Raw genomic sequence first — 22,182 nt, forward strand, 5'->3', positions numbered from 1 at the left:
AACTTAGCTTCATTCCTGGCTTTCAGACCTTTATCATGTCTTAAAACACTCACTTTGCTTACATCCCATGAGACTTTTATTCATTGATCCCTTTATTGTCATTTCAGAGCTTATTGGTGTTCTTAGGCTAAGTGCTCTGTAAGGGGGCAACTTTTTAAGATAAGCTTTTAGCCAACACTCCCGAACCAGTTGGTTCAAGGTGCTAGGTGTTGAAGCACCCCTAAGGACTTACTCCCTCAAGTCTCTCCCCCATACATACACACCACAGGCATATAGTTCATTTATCTTCTTTCTTGAGACCTTGGTGTCCAGCACCTCTTTGGGTTACTAAATGCTCTGTGGTGAGGGTTACTCTTGATAATGGACTTTCAGCTGATAATCCCGGGTTAGTTAACCCAAGTTACCAGGTGATAAAGCACCCCTAAGAGCTTATTCATCCAAGTAGATCCCTCACACAGGAACACCACAGACACATATCTTAAGATCAAAACCATTGGTGCCTAGCCTTATTGCTTACTCTTTTTCTTTTGTTTTTCCACTTTCATTATTCTTTTCTCTTTCTCTTATTAGGATCTTGTCATATACTTAGTCTCATGAGTATATTCAAAGTAAAGTATTCAGGCCAGATAGTTGTCATCCCACCTTATGGTTGAACCAACTTAGCTAACTTATGATCATACCACAAACTCATGAATGTACTCCATAGTGTGAACTACACTCTGGTCTTTTGAAACATGAACATTCTCTCTTCATTTGATTAAAAAGGGACAAGCATACAAGTAAGTTAAGGAGGATGCAGTGACATAAAGACTAGAACACATAGACCTATTCAGAACTTAAAAGACAGAATTTAAAAAGGGTTCAACTACGAGTAACTACAAATCAAAAGTGCATTCGGACTTCCAACTTTCAACAATTCTGAGTACAATGGAATTAAGTAACGATACAACCTTTGGGTGATGATTTCTGGTTGCCCTCTCTCTTTGTCATCATCCTAGTTTTTGCTGCTTAGCTTCTTTGGGTGGAGGTGCACCATTTCCTCATAAGGTTCCTGCAAGGTTACTGGAAGTTGCTTGTTCCCAAAGCACTTGAGACATAGTTAGCTTGCATGTATGCTGGTGCTTTTTGAACTCAATTTGGTGTGTGAACACCAAACTTAGTTCCTTGCCCAGTCCAAACATTGCACATATGTAGAGAACCCCATATCTTGTTGTCAACAAAGCAATGATAACCTATAGTCTAACTACATCTAAGTGGTTTCTCTTGATTGGATGGAGCTAGCAATGTTCTTCTGGAGTGGAGTGTAATTCTAACCAATGTCCTTTGGTGGAACACCAAACTTAGAATTACACCATCACTCTTGGATTGTTCTGGTGTGGAACACCAAACTTAGCTCCTTACAATACAGGGGAAATGACTTGTGATTTTTTTATTGAAATAAAGATGAATGTGAAACTACCTGAGGTTGGGTTGCCTCCCAATAGAGTGCTCTTTTATCGTCGCTAGCTCGACGAGTCCTTAATTACTTGAGATGGTACTTTACTCTGGGGTTTTCCCCCATGTTGCCCAGATAATGCTTGAGTCTTTGTCCATTCACTGTAAAAGTCCTCTCTGAACCTTCATCCGTGATTTCGATGTGGCCATATGGTGATACTTTCGTAACCATGAAAGGTCCGGACCACCTTGACTTGAGTTTTCTTGGGAACAGCCTTAATTTAAAATTGTAAAGGAGTACTCGCTGCCCCTTTTCAAAACTTCTGGGCGCAAGATGCATGTCATGTTTTCTCTTTGCCTTTTCTTTATACATCTCAGTGTTTTCATAGGCTTGTGACCTGAATTCGTCCATCTCTTGCAGCTGCAAGATCTTTTTTGTACCAGCAGCAATGCTGTCAAAATTTAGTATCTTGATAGCCCAGAGAGCTTTGTGCTCCAGCTCTAGTGGTAAATGACAAGCCTTCCCATAGACCAGTTGATATGGAGACATTCCAAGTGGAGTTTTGAATGCTGTTCTGTATGCCCAAAGAGCATCATCCAGCTTCTTCGACCAATCCTTTCTAGATGCACCCACAGTCTTTTCTAGGATCCTCTTCAGCTCTCTGTTGGATATCTCAGTTTGCCCACTTGTTTGAGGATGGTAAGGTGTAGCTACTTTGTGTTTTACCCCATATCGTAGGAGGAGAGCTTCTAGTGGTTTGTTACAAAAGTGGCTCCCTCCGTCACTGATGAGGCATCTTAGGACTCCAAACTGGCTAAAGATATTTTTCCTGAGGAAGTTCATGACTACCTTGTTATCATTAGTTGGGGTTGCAATAGCCTCTACCCACTTGGAAACATAATCCACTACTACCAAGATGTACTTGTTTGCATATGAGGTTGGGAATGGTCCCATGAAATCTATTCCCCACACATCAAACAGTTCCAGTTCTAAGATGAAATTTTGTGGCATGGCATTTCTTTTGGGCAGGTTTCTAGATCTTTGGCATTCATTGCAGCTTTTTACTAGTTCCTTGGCATCCTTGAAAAGGGTGGGCCAAAAGAATCCGCTTTGTAACACCTTTGCGACAGTTCTGTCCCCTCCAAAGTGCCCGCCATAACATGAACCGTGGCAATTCCATAGGACTTCTCTTCCTTCTTCTTCCGAAACATATCTTCTAAGGATTCCATCTGAACATTTCTTGAAGAGATATGGCTCGTCCCAGACAAAGTATTTTGCATCATTCATGAGCTTCCTTTTTTGATGTTTATTGATCCCTGGAGGTAATGCACCAGTTGCCTTGAAATTTGCAATATCTGCAAACCATGGTGCTTTTTGAACTGTCATCAACTGCTCATCGGGGAAGAGCTCGTTCACATTTGTATCATTTCCTCCACCTTGATCATGAGGGATTCTGGATAGGTGATCTGCCACCTTGTTTTCCACTCCTTTCTTGTCTCTGATTTCAATATCAAATTCCTGCAACAGTAAGATCCACTTTATTAGTCTTGGTTTTGATTCTTGCTTGGCAAAAAAATATTTAAGTGCTGTGTGATTTGTAAAGACAATCACTTTAGCACCAATGAGGTATGATCTAAATTTGTCAAATGCAAAAACTATTGCTAGCAACTCTTTTTCAGCTGTGGTATAATTTCTTTGAGTTTCATTAAGGATTTTGCTAGCATAGTATATCACACGAACTAAGTTATCTTTCCTTTGTCCTAACACTGCCCCAACTGCAAAATCAAATGCATCACACATCAATTCAAATGGTAAGTTCCAATCAGGTAGGGAGATGATAGGAGCAGAGGATAACCTCATTTTCAAATGTGCAAATGCTAGCATGCATGTTTCATCAAAGATAAATGGTGTATCAGATACAAGGAGATTGCTTAAGGGTTTGGCTATCTTTGAAAAATCTTTAATGAACCTTCTGTAAAAACCAGCATGCCCTAAAAAACTCCTAATTGCCTTGACATCACTGGGTGGGGGTAGTTTTTCAATAAGTTCTACTTTAGCTCTATCAACCTCAATGTCTTTGAGAGACCTTGTGACCAAGGACTATTCCTCCTGTCACCATGAAATGGCATTTTTCCCAGTTCAAGACCAAATTGGTCTCTTGGCATCTTTTCAATACCAAGGCGAGGTGATGTAGGCAACTAGAAAAGGAATCTCCGAATACCAAGAAATCATCCATAAAAACTTCAATGAATTTTTCTATCATATCTGAAAAGATAGAAAGCATGCAGCGTTGGAAAGTTGCAGGAGCATTACATAACCCAAATGGCATGCGCCTATAGACAAACACTCCATACGGACAAGTAAATGAGGTTTTCTCTTGGTCTCTCAGATCAACCACTATTTGGTTATATCCTGAATAACCGTCGAGAAAACAATAATATGCGTGCCCTGCAAGTCTTTCCAACATCTGATCCATGAATGGAAGGGGAAAATGGTCCTTTCGTGTAGCCTCATTGAGTTTTCTGTAGTCTATGCACATCCGCCATCCTGTGACAGTCCTTGTATCTATGAGTGATGACAAGTCATCCTAGCCTATTTTAACTAGTCTTTTTCTTTTATTTTCATTAGAATTATGCACTTTCTTGAACCATAAGCAAGCTAATTGAGTAGATTTTCATGTTTCCCTTAATTGAATCAACCATGTATGAATTCATGCCATTTCATGAGGTTTTATGCTATAATTGTTGCATATTATGATAGAATGAATATCTCATGATTTTAAGCATAGCTTTGATGTGTTTGGTTGATTAATGATAGGTGAAGAAAGCTTGGAGAAAGGTTGAAGCAAGAAGGAATGGCTAGGAGTGAAGAGAGGACAATGGAATAAGTGAAATTGAACCAGGAAGCAAAAAGTTGGACCTAAAGTTAGCATCAAACATTTGCACAAACTTTTGGTTGAAAAGTTAGCCCCAACGTTAGCCCCCTAACTTGGAGGCTAACGTTGGAACTTGAAAATCACTCCCTGGGTACCAAAAGTTTGCGCCAACGTTAGCCCCCTAACTTTGAGGCTAACGTTGGCACATGAAATTCACCCCTGGGCACCAAAAGTTTGCGCCAACGTTAGCCCCCTAACTTTGAGGCTAACGTTGGCATGAAGAAAACCTCCCTGGGCACCAAAAGTTTGCACCAACGTTAGCCCCCTAACTTGGTGGCTAACGTTGGCACATGAAAATCACAAGGAGGAGCAAAAGTTTGCGCCAACGTTAGCCCCCTAACATGGTGGCTAACGTTGGCGCCACAAGTACACAAGGTAAGGCCAACGTTAGGGCCAAAGTTAGACCCCTAACTTTGGCACCAACATTGGCATCAGCAAAGTGGTGTTAGCTGATATGAAAAGTTGGAGCAAAAGTTAGACCCCTTTTACTGCTTTATATGTTCCCATTTCAATTCTCTGTTTACTGCTTTATATGTTCATTTACTTTTCTGTTTCGGATCCGATTCAATCCCAATTCCCTTTTACTCTTCTGTTTAATGCAATTTAACTTTTCCTTGTTTAAATCCAAGCCCCAATTCCCTTTATAATTCCAGCCGTTTACATTTCTTGCATTTTAAGATTCCGCTATTTACATTTCTTGCATTTTAAGTTTCTGCTATTTAATTTCTTGTTCTTTAAGATTCAGCAATTTAATTCCCTGTTCTCTTTACTTCCATGCAATTTAATTTCTGCAAATCACAAAACACTCAACCAAATCTTGATTCGCTTGACTAAATCAACCACTAAACTAAAATTTCTCAATCCTTCAATCCCTGTGGGATCGACCTCACTCCCGTGAGTTTTTATTACTTGATACGACCCGGTGCACTTGCCGGTTAGATTTGTGTGTTTTGGGAGAAATTTATTTTTAACCAAAATACTCATCAAGTTTTTGGCGCCGTTGCCGGGGATTGATTAGATTGACAATGATTAAGTGAAGTGGTGATCTAGATCAAGCATTTTCTCTTTAATTTTGATTAACCCACTAACTGTTTGATTTTTTGCTTAAACTAACTAACACTTCAATCTAGCAGTAGATTGAAGTGTCACTGGTTTTGTGCATTTCTCATGCTCTGCTTGTATGTCAGGTACAAGAAGAACCATACCAAATTTTCGTGAACAAGACGAAAGAACTCTCAGGAGGTTAAGAAGAGCTGAAAGAGGGAAAAATATTGTTGGAGAAGAGGAATCAGACGAAGAATTCCAAGAGATGGAGGAACATTCAACCAATCCACCAGGTGGAGAAGACAACAACAATGACAACCCACCCCAGAGGAGAGTTTTGGCTTCCTATACCTTTGCAAATCCTAGACATTGTGGGAGCAGCATCTTGGCTCCAAATGTCAATGCTAACAATTTTGAACTCAAGCCACAACTCATCACTTTGGTTCAGAACAATTGCTCTTTTGGTGGAGGACCACTTGAGGACCCACACCAACATTTATCCACTTTCTTGAGGATATGCAACACTGTCAAAACCAATGGAGTGCCCCATGACAGTTACAAACTGATGCTATTCCCATTTTCTCTCAGGGACAAGGCCACTCAATGGTTGGAATCTTTTCCAAGGGACAGCATTAACAACTGGGATGATTTGGTAACCAAGTTTCTTGCCAAGTTCTATCCACCTCAGAGGATTATAAGGTTAAAGGCTGAGGTACAAACATTTACACAAATGGAGGCCGAACCCATCTATGAGGCATGGGAAAGGTACAAGGCTCTGATAAGGAAATGTCCCCCTGCCATGTTTAATGAGTGGGAGAATCTTCAAAACTTCTATGAAGGCTTAACACTGAAATCCCAGGAAGCTTTGGATCATTCAGCTGGAGGTTCCTTGCAACTCATGAAAACTGCAGAAGAGGCTCAAGAACTCATTGATATGGTGTCCAACAACCAATATTTCTTTGCTCATCAAAGAGGCCGCCAACCATCACAAAGGAGAGGAGTAATGGAGCTAGAAGGAGTGGATTCAATCCTGGCTCAAAACAAGATGATGCAGCAACAAATTCAACAACAATTTGAGCAAATGGCCAAGAGAATTGATAGTCTCCAAGTTGCAGCAGTTAACACTAGCCAACCATCAACCACATGGGGACAGAGTGAAGAAACTCAAGAAGAACAACAACAAGAGCAAGTACAGTATATGCACAACCAAGGACCAAATGAAGTGTATGGTGATACATACAATCTATCCTGGAAGAACCACCCAAACCTCAGATGGGGAGATAACCATACCCAAAACCAACAACCATGGCAGAGGAACTCAAACCAACACAACCCAAGAAGCAACCAAAACCACAACCAGCAGTAGACTAGCCAAAACCCCTACAAAAAACCTCAAAACAACTACCCCAACCTCAACCAATACCAATCTAATAACCAACCCACCAACCAAAATGCCTACCATCCACCACCCACATCTCATAACCCACCTCAAGTATCACCTGAAGCCCAAAGAATCACTCACTTGGAGGCCATGATAGACAAAATGTTGAAACACCAGGAAATGGTAACCAAGAATCAGGAAGCCTCCCTGAAGAGCCTAGAGAGACAGATGGGGCAACTCTCCAAGCAAGTATCTGTTGAGAGACCTTCAAACTCACTGCCCAGTGACACAATTCCAAATCCCAAGGAGGAATGCAAGGCAATACAATTAAGGAGTGGGAGAACATTGATAAGCAACAATGACACTACAAAGAAGCAAGCAAAGAACATCAAAGAACCAACAGAGGATGAGAATCAAACAAAGGCAGATGAGGCTAAGGAGCAAGTTGTGATGCCAAACAAAGGCACTGAGAAACTTAAAGAGAAGGACAACCAGCCACATAGCTCAAAGGAAGTAGCTCAGGGACAGCAGCAAATAAGAAAGAGCATCACACCTCTACTGCCATATCCCCAGAGGTTTAACAAAGAGGTTAAAGACCAGCATTTTCACAAATTCCTTGAGATTTTTAAGAAGCTGGAAATCAATATCCCCTTGGCTGAAGCACTTGAGCAAATGCCTCTGTATGCCAAATTCTTGAAGGAGCTTGTCAACAAGAAAAGAAGCTGGGATGAGAAAGAAACCATAATGATTACTGAGGAATGCAGGGCCTTGATTCAAAAGGGGTTTCCTCCCAAGCTTGAGGACCCAGGGAGCTTCCTGTTGTCTTGCACCATTGGGAATTGACCATCACTAAAGCAATGTGCGATCTCGGAGCAAGTATTAACTTAATACCATCCTCCTTGGTGAAAAAGCTGCATATAGAGGAGGTCAAACCAGTACAAATGTCTCTGGAGCTGGTAGACAGGTCAATGGTATACCCCAGGGGTGTAATTGAAAATCTTTTGGTTAAGGTGGACAGTTTTATATACCCTGCTGATTTTGTGGTTCTAGAATCAAACGATGATGGTGACTCTGTTATACTGGGAAGGCCATTCTTGGCCACTGCTAGAGCTATCATAGACGTAGAGGAAGGGGAATTAACTCTCAGGATGCATGACCAGAGTGTCACTCTGAAAGTATTACCAGAAGCACAATTTAGCAAGGAGAAGAAAGACTATATGAAAAATGACCAGGAAGGTCACAGCAACATCCCAATGCTAAAGATTGTGCAGACTGATAAAGAAACCCAAGAGGGTATTAGAGTATTAGCCACTGAAAAGAGAGGCCCCCAAGGAAAGCCTACGGCCAGAAAAGAAAGATCAACAAAAGGAAAGATGAAACGCAGAAACAAAGCAAAAAGGGGTTGGAAGAATAGAAAGATTCCAACAGAGGGGCTTTCCAAAGGGGACAAAGTGCAACTGATATATCAACAGCTGGGGGGCAAATCAACAAACCGAGGATTACTACACTGTCAGCAACATACTCTCATTAGAGCATGCTGAAATTGAACACCAGAGAACAAAGAAGAGGATCACGGTCAGAGGAGACAAATTGAGGCCCTACAAGCACCAACCACCATAAAAGAAAGCCTCAATGTCAAGCTAATGACAATAAAAGAGCGCTCCATGGGAGGCAACCCATGCTTTAAGATTCATGTCATTTTAAATTCAATAAGTTATGATCAATTGAGCATGAATTCTTTTCTCTTTTCATGAACATGTCCATTGACTGCATGCACTATTTTGAAACATATGCTAAGTTTGGTGTGCCTTCAAGCACACTAAACCAATGTCACAAATAATTCCATTTTGCATGTTTGGAGTATCTTGACAAAGCATATGGCCAAACACTAAGTTTGGTGTCCACATAGCTTCATGAAAAGTAGAAACTCATGCATCAATAATCATACAATTGTTGTTTTCCAAAATCTTATAAATGGAAAAATTCTTTTCTGGTAATGAAGGCATTAATTGTGATGTACCCTTTGACAAGAAACAAGTTTGGTGTTCATCAAACCTTGGTGCACCGATTTAGGGATACAATTGGTCCTTCATGAAAAAAAAAAGGGAGAAAAAGAAAGTATGATGAAAACAATTCTTATGAACATTTAACATTTGAATCTCACTAATTGGAGGAAGATACTCATTTTCTTTATATATGACCAAACATTAAGTTTGGTGTCCTCAAAGGAGAGTGTCACGGTTCAAATGATATAAGAATTGATGGTTCACATAGTATTAATAAAAAGAACACTCTTGCTACGGTTGGATAAAACTAATGTATGTTGTCTTGTTGTGGTGACTAGGAAGTCAAACAATCTTCAAAGAAAAAGACAAGACAAAGGAAAGCATAGCATGTGGACAAAATCCCATCACATGCCTCGAAAAAGAAATCTGTCACTCCTTGAGAATGATCACGGCAAAGGCAAGGGAAGGAGCAAACTTTGTCTTCATTCATCCTTACATGCATACCTTTGATCTCCATAAGTCTAATTGCATCCCAGCCCTTCATTGCTCATTTAAAAGCATACCACCTTCAAGCCATGCACATGACCGAATCACTCCAACCTTGGAAACTTCACTCCCTTCATCACTCCTCAACATAACAAGCTCTGTGCAACATTTCTCTTACTTTAAACTCCAAACATTTAAACTTCTCTTCATCATTTCTTGTCATAGCAAGTTCAGTCTCAATTTCTTTTTGCTCCAAACACACATCAAACTCTCCAACATTCTTCACACTCCTTCTAACCTCACAAGACTTGACCGACCAAGTGATCATGGCCTCCTCCTCAAGAACCAAACGAAGAAAAGGGAAAGATCCCATGGTGGAGGAAGACACACATGAATATGACCAACGGAGATTCAAGTCTTGGTTTCATCAAATGTAAATTCAATGGATGAACGAGAAAAGAATCTATCCTGAAATTCCATTCTTGTTGCCGGATGATGGATGTCAAGAAATGAAGGACAAAATTCGGAAGAGGAGGTGGGAGGAACTTGCATCACCAGCCATCCGAATCAATGCCAATATCATAAGAGAGTTCTATGCAAATGTCCCAAGTCTTGACATGCGTGAGCCCCCAACGTACAAGAGCTATGTGCGGGGGGTGGAGGTAGACTTTAGCCCGGATGCAATCAAGAAAGTCTTGAAACTAAAGTCAATCCGCTTTAGTGAATCGGGATACCAACAAAGATTGAATGAGAATCAGGATTATGATGAGATTGCGAGAGACATTTGTATGGAGAACTCAGAGTGGGAAGGAGATGACAAGAACAGGTATAAGTTCCTGAAGAGATGTAACCTCACCCCGAAAGCAAAAGGATGGTATGAGTTGATGAAAAGATCAATTCTGGGCACAGTGAACACCTCAGAAGTTAACAGGGAGAGAGCCGTGATGCTGCATTGCATCATTGTGGGAGGAGAGATAAGAGTTCATGAAATCCTTGCAAAAGACATTCAAAAGCTGGCTGAGAAGAATTCGGCCGGATCTTGGTTGTACTATCCGAGTACCATTTGGAGGTTGTGTGCAAAGGCTAAAGTTCCAATGGAAGAGGAGAATCCAATGTGGTTAAGCCAAGGCATGCCAATAACCATTGAACGAATGATGATGCCCCTTGAAGCACATCAAGGCCGAAGACCACATGGAAGAAGGGAAAGAGAAGAACCAATGGAAGAAGATGAGCCACACATAGAAGAAGAGCCGCAAGAGGAGGAGGAACAGCCACACTTTTTCCCACATGGCAATATGGATATGACTCAAATGCAAGAAGCAATAGGAAGATTGTCACAACAGTACATGAGAATTCAAGAAAGGCAAGAGGAATACCATTCACTGTACATGAAAAACCAACAAGCACAAGAAGAAAGGGAGCTAAGAATAATGAACAAACAAAGTGAATTCGAGTCAAGATTCCTTGTGATGCAAGAAGAACATGCTTTTCAATCTCATGAATCTTTTGGGAAGTTGGAACAAATGCAAGCTGAAAATTTGAAGGCTCTCAAAGAGTTCACAACACTCCAAGATGCAAGGTATGAAGTACAAGCCGATTACAACATCAATAGCCAAATCAAACTGAACTATATTGGAGAACATTTGCACAACATGGATCCGGCATTCCCAACTTTTGATGAATTCTTCAAAAAGAGAAGTGAGGTAGAAGTAAGCAGGGCCATGGGGCTTGAAGATAGAGTGGAGGAGGCTATGAATAAGGCTGGCTTCTGGCGGGGTCAACAGACAACAGACATGAACACTGGGAACACCAGCAACCAGGTGTATGAAAGAAGAAAGAAAAAGCCTGACAAATGAAAGGTGGACTTGCTCCTTGTTCAACACTACAAAGAAAAAGCATGCATTGTGTCTGTTTTAAGTTGTCTTTGCATCTTTAAGTAGTTATTATAATTAATAGTCTTTGCATCATGTTTGTTTCTCTTAAAATAAGTAAGCTAATCTATGTGTGTGCTTGTGTGTTTACTTTCACTTGACAAGAAGCATGTGTTGTCCCCTGCATCTTTAAGTTCAATAAAAGAAAAGTTTGAATGTGAAGCAAGATGATCTCTGTTAGATAGAAGTAGAATAAAAGTAAGTGGTGGTATGTGTGTGGTTGTATAATAGCTCACTTTTAGTGAATAAAGAGCTAGGATATCTCTTTCTAAGTAGAGAGTGGCCTACTGTCTATGAATCTCAATTAAATAAAAAAAAATTCCTTTGTTAGAAAGAAAAACAAAAAGAAGGAAAGAAAAGAGATAGCTAAAAAGTGGCAGAACAAAAGGAAACAAAAAGAAACAAAGCTGGACACCAATAGCTTGAACTTTAAAATATATGCCTGTGATGTCTGTGTACTAGGATCTGCTTGGATTAGTAAGCTCTTAGGAGTGCATCAACACTCGGTGACTTGGGTTAACTAATCCGGGATCATCAGCTGAAAGTCCACTATCAAGAGCAACCTAACTACAAGGCATTTAGTAACCCAAAGAGGTGCTGGGCATCAATGTTTTAAGAAGGAATGTGAGCCAAGTGTCTATGGTGAATAATGTGTCAAGTATAAAGAAAAGAAAATGAACTTGCTACACATGACACTCAAATAAAGCTTATAAACAAAGTAATAGCCAAGGATAAAGGAATAATGAGAGGTCATAGCAGTATGTTACTTGAAGCTTGAAGGAGACTTTCTAGGCCTAGGAGTCAGTAAGAAGTGAGTATTTACATATCCACACAAAACCCCATGAACTATCAATAATACTCTGCTAGCATGAACATCCTCTTCCATTTCATTCTTTCTTCTCAATAAATCTTTTCTTGCTTGGGGACAAGCAAGCTTTAAGTTTGGTGTTGTGATGACAAGTCATCCTAGCCTATTTTAACTAGTCTTTTTCTTTTGTTTTCATTAGAATTATGCACTTTCTTGAACCATAAGCAAGCTAATTGAGTAGATTTTCATGTTTCCCTTAATTGAATCAACCATGTATGAATTCATGCCATTTCATGAGGTTTTATGCTATAATTGTTGCATATTATGATAGAATGAATATCTCATGATTTTAAGCATAGCTTTGATGTGTTTGGTTAATTAATGATAGGTGAAGAAAGCTTGGAGAAAGGTTGAAGCAAGAAGGAATGGCTAGGAGTGAAGAGAGGACAATGGAATAAGTGAAATTGAACCAGGAAGCAAAAAGCTGGACCTAAAGTTAGCATCAAACTTTTGCACAAACTTTTGGTTGAAAAGTTAGCCCCAACGTTAGCCCCCTAACTTGGAGGCTAACGTTGGAACTTGAAAATCACTCCCTCGGTACCAAAAGTTTGCGCCAACGTTAGCCCCCTAACTTTGAGGCTAACGTTGGCACATGAAATTCACCCCTGGGCACCAAAAGTTTGCGCCAACGTTAGCCCCCTAACTTTGAGGCTAACGTTGGCATGAAGAAAACCTCCCTGGGCACCAAACGTTTGCGCCAACGTTAGCCCCCTAACTTGGTGGCTAACGTTGGCACATGAAAATCACAAGGAGGAGCAAAAGTTTGCGCCAACGTTAGCCCCCTAACATGGTGGCTAACGTTGGCGCCACAAGTACACAAGGTAAGGCCAACGTTAGGGCCAAAGTTAGACCCCTAACTTTGGCACCAACATTGGTATCAGCAAAGTGGTGTTAGCTGATATGAAAAGTTGGAGCAAAAGTTAGACCCCTAACTTTTGCTCAAACTTTTCGTCCAACTTTTGCAAAACTCAAACCCGGTTCAATTGGTTTGTTTTGGTTCTTCTCCAAACTTCAAGAGCAATCAACCAAGGCCTCTTTCAACCCAATTCCACCAAGAGCAAAGGCCCAACTCCAGGCTTGAAGATCATTTGAAGAAAGTGTATAAATAGGATAGAATTTAAGTTCTTTGGAGAGCTTTCCTTTTGAATTTTCATAATAGTTTTCGGAGAGCTTTGGATATTGAGTGATCTTTAATTTCTTTGTCTTGGGGAAGGAGAATTCACTTCTCTTCCTCTTCATTTTATTGCTTTCTATTTCAATTGCAATTGTCTTGGATCTTGGGTTGGAGAATTGAAGAAATTCTGTTTCAATCTCATCCTTGGATCTCTCTGCTTTGTTTACTGCAATTTAATTTCCGTTTCTGTTACTTGCTTCTCATCTACTTTCCTTACAATTTACAATTCCCTTGCAATTGTTCTTGTTGGATCTAGGAAGGCATTGAGATCTAGACTTGGCTTTCTAGTCTCTGGGTCCTGAGATCTGATTTCCCATTTCAATTCTCTGTTTACTGCTTTATATGTTCATTTACTTTTCTGTTTCGGATCCGATTCAATCCCAATTCCCTTTTACTCTTCTGTTTAATGCAATTTAACTTTTCCTTGTTTAAATCCAAGCCCCAATTCCCTTTACAATTCCAGCCGTTTACATTTCTTGCATTTTAAGATTCCGCTATTTACATTTCTTGCATTTTAAGTTTCTGCTATTTAATTTCTTGTTCTTTAAGATTCAGCAATTTAATTCCCTGTTCTCTTTACTTCCATGCAATTTAATTTCTGCAAATCACAAAACACTCAACCAAATCTTGATTCGCTTGACTAAATCAACCACTAAACTAAAATTGCTCAATCCTTCAATCCCTGTGGGATCGACCTCACTCCCGTGAGTTTTTATTACTTGATATGACCCGGTGCACTTGCCGGTTAGATTTGTGTGTTTTGGGAGAAATTTATTTTTCACCAAAAAACTCATCAATGAGCTCGTTCTTCTCATTGGTAACCACAGTGATTCCTCCCTTCTTGGGCACAACAAGTATGGGGCTAACCCAAGGGCTGTCCGAAATTGGGTATATGACCCCTCCTTGCCAAAGCTTCATAACCTCTTTCTGTACCACTTCCTTTATGATTGGGTTCAGCCTTCTTTGGGATTGAATGGATGGCTTGGCATCATCTTCCAACAGTATTTTATGCATGCATATGGCTGAACTGATTCCCTTCAGGTCAGCAAGGGTCCATCCAATGGCATCCTTATGCTCCCGCAGCACCTTGAGTAGCTCGTCCTCTTGATCTTGACTGAGGGATGAATTTATGATCACTGGGTAGTTTTCATTTTCTCCTAGATATGCATATTTGAGAGTGGGTGGCAGTGCTTTGAGTTCAAGTTTGGGTGCTTCTGACTTTTCGTTCCCTTCCTTTGGTGCATCTGGTATATGTATTTCTGCTGTGGCCACCTCTTCACTTGATTCAGATTCTTCCTCCACCAATCTCTCGTCCTCTTCAGGTTCTTCTTCTTCAAAATTCTCCTGCACTTCATCCTCAAGTGCATCTAACCTCATGCATTCCCCCAATTGTTCGGGTGGGTAACTCATGGCCTTGAACACATTGAATGTCATCTTTTCATTGTGTAATCTCAGGGTGAGGTCACCCTTCTGAACATCAATGACAGCTCCAGCAGTGGCCAAGAATGGCCTTCCCAAGATGATGGAGGTCTTGGCGTCCTCCTGCATGTCCAGCACCACAAAATCTGCTGGAAATATGAAATCTCCCACTTTTACCAGCAAATCCTCTACTATCCCGTGAGGGAATTTGAACGATCGGTCTGCCAGTTGTAGGGCCATTTTTGTTGGTTTCGCCTCCTCAATTTTCATCTTTCTCATCATAGCTACTGACATCAAATTGATGCTGGCCCCTAAGTCACAAAGAGCCTTCTCCACTGTGATTTCTCCTATAATACAAGGGATCTGAAAACTCCCAGGATCCTTCAGTTTCTGGGGTAGTTTATGCTGAATGATAGCACTACACTCTTCGGTTAGTATCACAGTCTCATTGTTCTTCCAGCTTCTCTTCTTAGTCATTAGTTCCTTCAAAAACTTGGCATAGAGTGGCATTTGTTCTATGGCTTCAGCAAAGGGTATGTTGATTTGTAGCTTCTTGAAGATTTCCAAAAATCTCAAGAACTGGTTGTCATCTTCCCTTTTCTTCAATAGCTGGGGATATGGAGCTCTTGAGATGTTCAGTTGTGGTATCCCTTTTTCTTTCTGCAGACTTGGCGTGGGCGGTTGAACTCCATCTTGCTCTTCTCCCTTTTCAATTGAGCCTTCTTCTTGTGGTTTTTGGGGACGTTCCTTCAGTTCCTTTCCACTCCTAAGTGTGATAGCTTGACACTCCTCCCTTTTGCTTGAATGGGCATCATAGCAAAAGTTGTGGTTAGGAAGCTGCTTAAACAGATAGCTGATTTGTGTCTCCAGTTTTTTGATGGCAGCATTTTAATTCTGCATGTTTGACTGCACTTCCTCTCTGAATGCTTTACTGTTTCGAATGTCTTTGCATACTCCTTCAATTAAGGTTTCGATCTTAGAGAGCTTGTCATCAATTGATGGGTGATTCGGAGCAGATATGCTGTTTTGGTTTTGATAGGCGTGTGGAGAAGTGTTGTTGTTGGAGTTGTAACGTCTCTGGTCTTGGTTTTGATCTTGCTCACTTCCCCACCCAAAGTTTGGGTGGTTTCTCCATCCAGGGTTATAGGTTTTGGAGTATGGATCATAGTTTTTCCTTGGTGAATTCTCAATGTAGTTGGCTTGCTCCTGACTCCCCTCTGCTTCTCCATTCACTCCTTCTTGGGTTGTTGATGAAGTGGAGATTGCTGCTACTTGGTTCATCTCCATCTTTTTGGTGAGGTCAGCCAACTGCTGGGTAATGAGCTTGTTTTGGGCCAACAGAGCATCTACATTGTTTAGCTCCATTACTCCTCTTGTGTTCCCTCTTTCAGAAGCATAGAAGTAGTTGTTCTCTGCTACTGTTTCAATAACATCTATGGCTTCCTCAATAGTCTTCTTCTTGTTCAAAGATCCTTCGGATGAATGGTCTACGGCCTTATTTGACTCATAAGAAAGTCCTTCATAGAAAATGTGCAGCTGCACCCATTCGTTGAACATATCTGGTGGGCACCTCCTTGTTAGGTCTTTAAACCTCTCCCATGCATCATATAGAGTCTCAAGATCTTGTTGCCTGAAAGTTTGGACCTCAGCTCTCAGCCTATTGATTCATTGAGGAGGGTAAAATCTTGCTAAGAATTTGTTCACCACGTCTTCCCAAGTTGTCAAGCTTTCCCTTGGGAAAGATTCCAGCCACTTGGCTGTTTTGTCCCTAAGTGAGAATGGAAATAGGAGCAGTCTATAAGCGTCAGGGTGAACACCATTAGACTTCACTGTGTCACATATTCTCAGGAAGGTGGTCAAATGTTGATTGGGGTCTTCTTGAACACCTCCTCCAAACGAACAGTTGTTCTGAACAAGGGTGATGAGCTATGGTTTAAGTTCAAAGTTGTTGGCATGGATTGTTGGCTTTTGGATGCTACTTCCACAATTGCCTGGGTTTGGATTGATGTAAGAGCCCAAAACTCTTCTATCCTCCCCAGCATGATTTGCTCTACCTCCTCTCCTATGGTTGTGATCCTCTTCTTCATGATGGTTTTCCATGTTGTCTTCCATGTTTGTTTCAAAGAATTCCTCTTCTTCCTCAGCACCAACCACTTTCTTTCCTCTTGCCTCCCTCCTTAATCTAAGGAAGGTCCTCTCAGGTTCAGAATCGAAGGAAGTTGAAGCCCCGCTTCTTCTCCCTGTCATACAACCATCAAGTGCAAGCAAGAAAAGATAGGTGCAGAAAGTATTTGTGTCAGAATTACTGTTAGTTGTGGGTGATGCAATATATCAAACAGTTAGTGGGTTAGCAAACAAAATTGAAAATAACAAAGAAAAACAAATGAGTAGAGGGGGAAGGGAAGAAGTTCAACTAAAACAAAAAGTAAATCACTCAAACAGAAAATAAAATTCACAAAAATAAAAATGCTCAATCTAGTGATCTTCTAATTTAATCATTGTTGATGCACAATCAATCCCCGGCAACGGCGCCATAAACTTGATGCGGGTGGAAACTTGTCTCTCAACAAATCTCCTTTTGGCAAGTGTACCGAATTTGTCGTCAAGTAAAAACTCACAATAGAGTGAGGTCAAATCCCACAGGGATTGATTGATCAAGCAACATTAATTAGAAGAATGTTCTAGTTGAGCGAATCCAGAATTTGGGTTGAGAGTTGCAGAAAACAAAATGGCGGGAATGTAAATAACAGAAAAGTAAATGCTAGAATTAAAGGACTGGAAGTAAATGACTGAAATTAAATTGCAGAATTTTAAATGGGAATGGGGGATTTGCTCATAAAAGTAAATGGCAGAAATTAAAGAGAATGGGTAGATCAGAGATGGGGAGTTCATTGGGCTTAGGAGATGTTGTAATTCTCTGGATCAAGTTCATTTTCATCTCTTCCTCAATCAATGCACTCATTGATCTCCTTGGCAATCTTAAGTGATTGAATTACAATTTCTTGCAATTCAATCTCTCAAATCTTGATCAATAGCCAATTCCTTGGTCAATTGCTCATGAGAAGAGATGAAGTATGGTCACTGATTATACCACATGCATTTCCCAAATCAAGTATTGAGAGGGTTATAGTCACATACCCATCTAAACCCAATTTGGTCCAGCATGAGAAAGCAATTCTAGCTTGATCTCTTCATTCCTCTTTCAAGGTTCAAAAGAGATCCAAGTTTGAATAGCTTCTCTTCCAAGATAACTACTCAATTGGATGAAGATCGAAAGCTTTCAAGTAAAATCAAGAGAAAAGATAGAAGAAGAATAATGAAAATTAGTATTGATCCATCAAATTACAACAGAGCTCCCTAACCCAATGAAAGGGGTTTAGTTGTTCATAGCTCTAGAAAATGAAAATAAAGATGGAGAATACATCATAGAACTAGAAATTGCAAAGAAAGTAAAATACAGAGAGTAATTCCCTTTTTCCAACTTCCAAAACTCCTTTATCAATTCAAAGCTACTCCTATATATACTACTCTTCTCAGCTTCTAGTTTGCTCTTCAAGTTTTGGGCCTTTGGATCTTGAGTTTGAAGCAGTTCTTTTCTTCATTTGGGCTTGGCTTTACTTGCAGAGAGAAAGTGCTAAGTGGGCAGAGACTTTAGCTCAGGGCGTTAGGGGTGTTAACATTTAGTGAAAGTATAAGTTCGAGAACGTTAGTGACACTTAACATTTTCACTAACGTTCCAATGTACCCCTTTGCCTCACGTTAGAGCCCACGTTAACTAGGTTAACGTGGCTTCTAACGTGGCCTTGCCAACCTTCGAGAACGTTAGTGACACTCAACATTGTCACTAACATTCCAGTGTGCCCTTTTTTGCTTCACGTTAAAGCCCACGTTAACTAGGTTAACGTGGCTTCTAACGTGGCCTTGCCAAACTTCGAGAACGTTAGTGACACTCAACATTGTCACTAACGTTCCAATGTGCCCCTAGATCTCACATTAGAGTCCACGTTAACTAGGTTAATGTGGCTTCTAACGTGGCCATTCTTAGCCATCCCAACGTTAGTGACAATGTTGAGTGTCACTAACGTTGGCTCATCATTCATTCCTCATCGTTAGCTTCCACATTAACTAAGTTAACGTGGCTCCTTGGGGGTTGTGTGGTTGCTTCCAACGTTAGTGACGATGTTGAGTGTCACTAACGTTGTCGACAACTCTCACTTCTTACGTTAGCTCCCACGTTAACTAAGTTAACGTGGAAGTTAACGTTGTGTGTTGCATCCTTAGGCCAACGTTAGTGACAATGTTGAATGTCACTAACGTTGGCTTCTCTTCCCCCTTTAACGTTAGAGGCCACGTTAACTAGGTTAACGTGGGCTCTAACGTGGCCACTCATGAGTGTTTGCCAACGTTAGTGACAATGTTAAGTTTCACTAACGTTGGCTCAACTACCCTTCTCCACGTTAGAGTGCACGTTAACTTAGTTAACGTGACTCTTAACGTGGGCAATGATGGCTTTGAGAGTGTTATTGGCAATCACTTTTCTCATTAACCTTGCAAGTTACCTCCCTTTCCTTGCTTCCTTTGGTCCTGAAATCAAGCAACAGAGTGCATCAAAGTTCTAGTCCAAGTCATGGGTAATGCAGCATACAATTTGTCACTAAATTCATGCAAAATCCTCATGAAATAATGTAAAATGCACAATGTATGCTTGAATCAAGGTGTAGGTGAATATTTACCCAAAACTAGCTTATTTCCTAAAGAAATGCATGAAACTACCCTAAAAACAGTAAAGAAAAGGTCAGTGAAACTGGCCAAGATGCCCTGGCATCAAAAAGTAAATAGCACAAAAGTAAAGAAAGAGATAAAGTGCAGAAAAGTAAAATGGTAAGAAAAGTAAATGTATGAACTAAAAATAAAATGAACATTGGAATCAAGAGATATTGCAATCCTCCGGATCAAGTTCATTCTCATCTCTTCCTCAATCAATGAATTCATTGATCTCCTTGGCAATCTTAAGTGATTGGATCCCAATTCCTTGGCAATCCAATCTCTCTAAGCTTGAACAATTTCCCAATTCCTTGATTTAATTGCTCATGGGAAGAGATGAAGTTTGGTCACTGATTATACCACACACATTCATAGATCAAAGAATTGGTAGGATTAAATGTCACAATATCCATCCAATCCCCAACCTAATCCAATGTGAGAGAGCATTTCTAGCATGATTTCCTCATTCCTCTTCCAAGGTTCAGAGGAAATCCAAGAATGAGCAATTTCTCTTCCGAGACAATTATCCAATTGGATGAAGATCGAAAGCTCTCTAGTAAAATCAAGAAAAAAGAAAGAAGAAGAAGAATAAGAACTACAATTGATCCATTGAATCACAATAGAGCTCTCTAACCCAACGAAAAGAGTTAGTTGATCATTGCTCTACCAAAATAGAAAAGAAAGAAAGTGCAGAAAAGTAAAGATGAAGATTAAAACTGAAAATAAAACTTCAAAGTTCATAAATGAAAATTACAACTAAAACAAAACTACTCCTAAGGAAGAAAAAAAGAGAAAAGGAAGAAGAGTGGTTGAGGGGAGGGGTCCGAAGACCAACTCCCCTTGGAGTGTGCCAATTCACAGAAGTTCGAATCGGTCTTCACTCTCTCCCCCTTCCTTCAATTCTCCGTTCCATAATGAATTTAATGTAGAGACTAAGGCCTTTTTATAGGCTCTCTTAAATTACAAAATGAAATTAAAAGTAAATTACAATGAAATGAAAATTAACTATTCTAGATGCTTCTTGTGGCCTTGATTGGTTGACAAATGTGGGCTTGCTTGCTTGAGCTTTGAAGTGGACTTGAGAGAGAAGTGAATCAAGTTGAGGTCCAAGTGCTAATCGTTAGTGCTACCGTTAGCCACACTAACGCTACAAGTGTGGCGTTAGTGCTGAAGTTAGTGTGGCTAACGTCACACTTGCTACCCAGTTGGTGTTTTTGGGGCTTAAAAGATGCCTCTTGTTTGTGCTCCAATTTCATGCCCACTATAGACTATTATATATTATTGGAAAGCTCTGAATTTCAGCTTTCTAACGCAACTAGAATCACCTCAATTGGATCTCTGTAACTCAAGTTATGCTCCTTTGAAGGGGACAGGGTCGCTGGCATAGTCGCTGGCGTTATTGGCAAAAGTGAGTGCCAATAACGTCCGCGTTCAGAGGATTAGTATTGCCAGGATCTGAAGCTCAAAATTAATGTACATCCAATACTATTATATATTGTTGAAAAGCCCTGGATGTCTACTTTCCAACGCCATTGGAAGCGCATCATTTAGAGCTCTACAACTCGAGTTACACTTCTTGGAAGGTGAAGAGGTCAGCTAGCCTTACTACAGGTTGATACCATGTTCATCTTTGCACTTTTGGGGCAGGTTTTCTCCCTCAAATTTAGTGTCCACCATCTAGTGCCATATATGCTTGGAAAGCTCTTGAATCTTACTTTCTAATGCCACTGAAATCACCTCATTTGGAGCTTTGTGGCTCAAGTTATTCTTGTTTGAAGAAGGTATGGTCAGGCTGCCAGGTGAGATTTTGCCCACGTTAGTGTCCACGTTAGTGTCCACGTTAGTGTAACTAACGTGGCCATTAACGTAGGCCTTCTTTGCTTCGCAAACGTTAGTGGCGTTCACTTTTTCCACTAACTTTCACAGCTGTCTCCTTTCTTCCACGTTAATGCCCACGTTAGTGTAACTAACGTGGCCATTAACGTGGGTCTTCCTTTGCTGCGCTAGCGTTATTGGCACTCACTTTTGCCAATAACGCTGCTCCTTCTTCAAAGTTAACGCCATTAACATTCCCACTAACGTTCCAAACTTTCCTTCCTTCCATGTTAATGCCCACGTTAGTAGCACTAACGTAGCCACTAACGTGGCTCTTCTCTGCTTCTTTTGGCCTGAAATTAAACAAACAAAGTGCATCAAGGTAACATACAAGATGATCTTTATATACTAAGTGTGCTAATAATACTCAAAATCAAAACTTCACTTAGTGTGATCTATTTTATTATATTTACCCTGTATATTAACTAAAATTCACCTATGCTTGAGATATTGTTTCATGAAGAGATTTTTCATGCTATTACTCATTTATTGGAAAAAATTGTATGAAAACTAACTAAAACACTACAAGAAAAATACCCATTCAGCCACACTTTTTTTAAGCTACATTTGAAAAGCGTAGCCTATTCATAGAATAGGCTACGCTTTTCTCAGTGTTGCCTGTTTTTTAGAGAAAAGGAAACACAATTCTTGCATCATTTAAAAAGTGTAGCCTTAGATATTATAGAAATCACTTATAAAGCGTAGCCGTATGTTAATATCTATCGGTACACTTTTATATCAAAAAGAGCGCTTTTTAAGAGTAGCCTATTTATTAAGTTTTGGGTGCGCTTCAAAAGTGTTGCCTAATGTATCTAAGTGAAATGTCCAATAACACTTAGTAAATTTTTTGAATTTTCCCCAAAT

This window comes from Arachis ipaensis, chromosome B9, assembly GCF_059453495.1.
Source record: "Arachis ipaensis isolate K30076 ecotype BB chromosome B9, ASM5945349v1, whole genome shotgun sequence".
Classification (NCBI taxonomy): domain Eukaryota; kingdom Viridiplantae; phylum Streptophyta; class Magnoliopsida; order Fabales; family Fabaceae; genus Arachis; species Arachis ipaensis.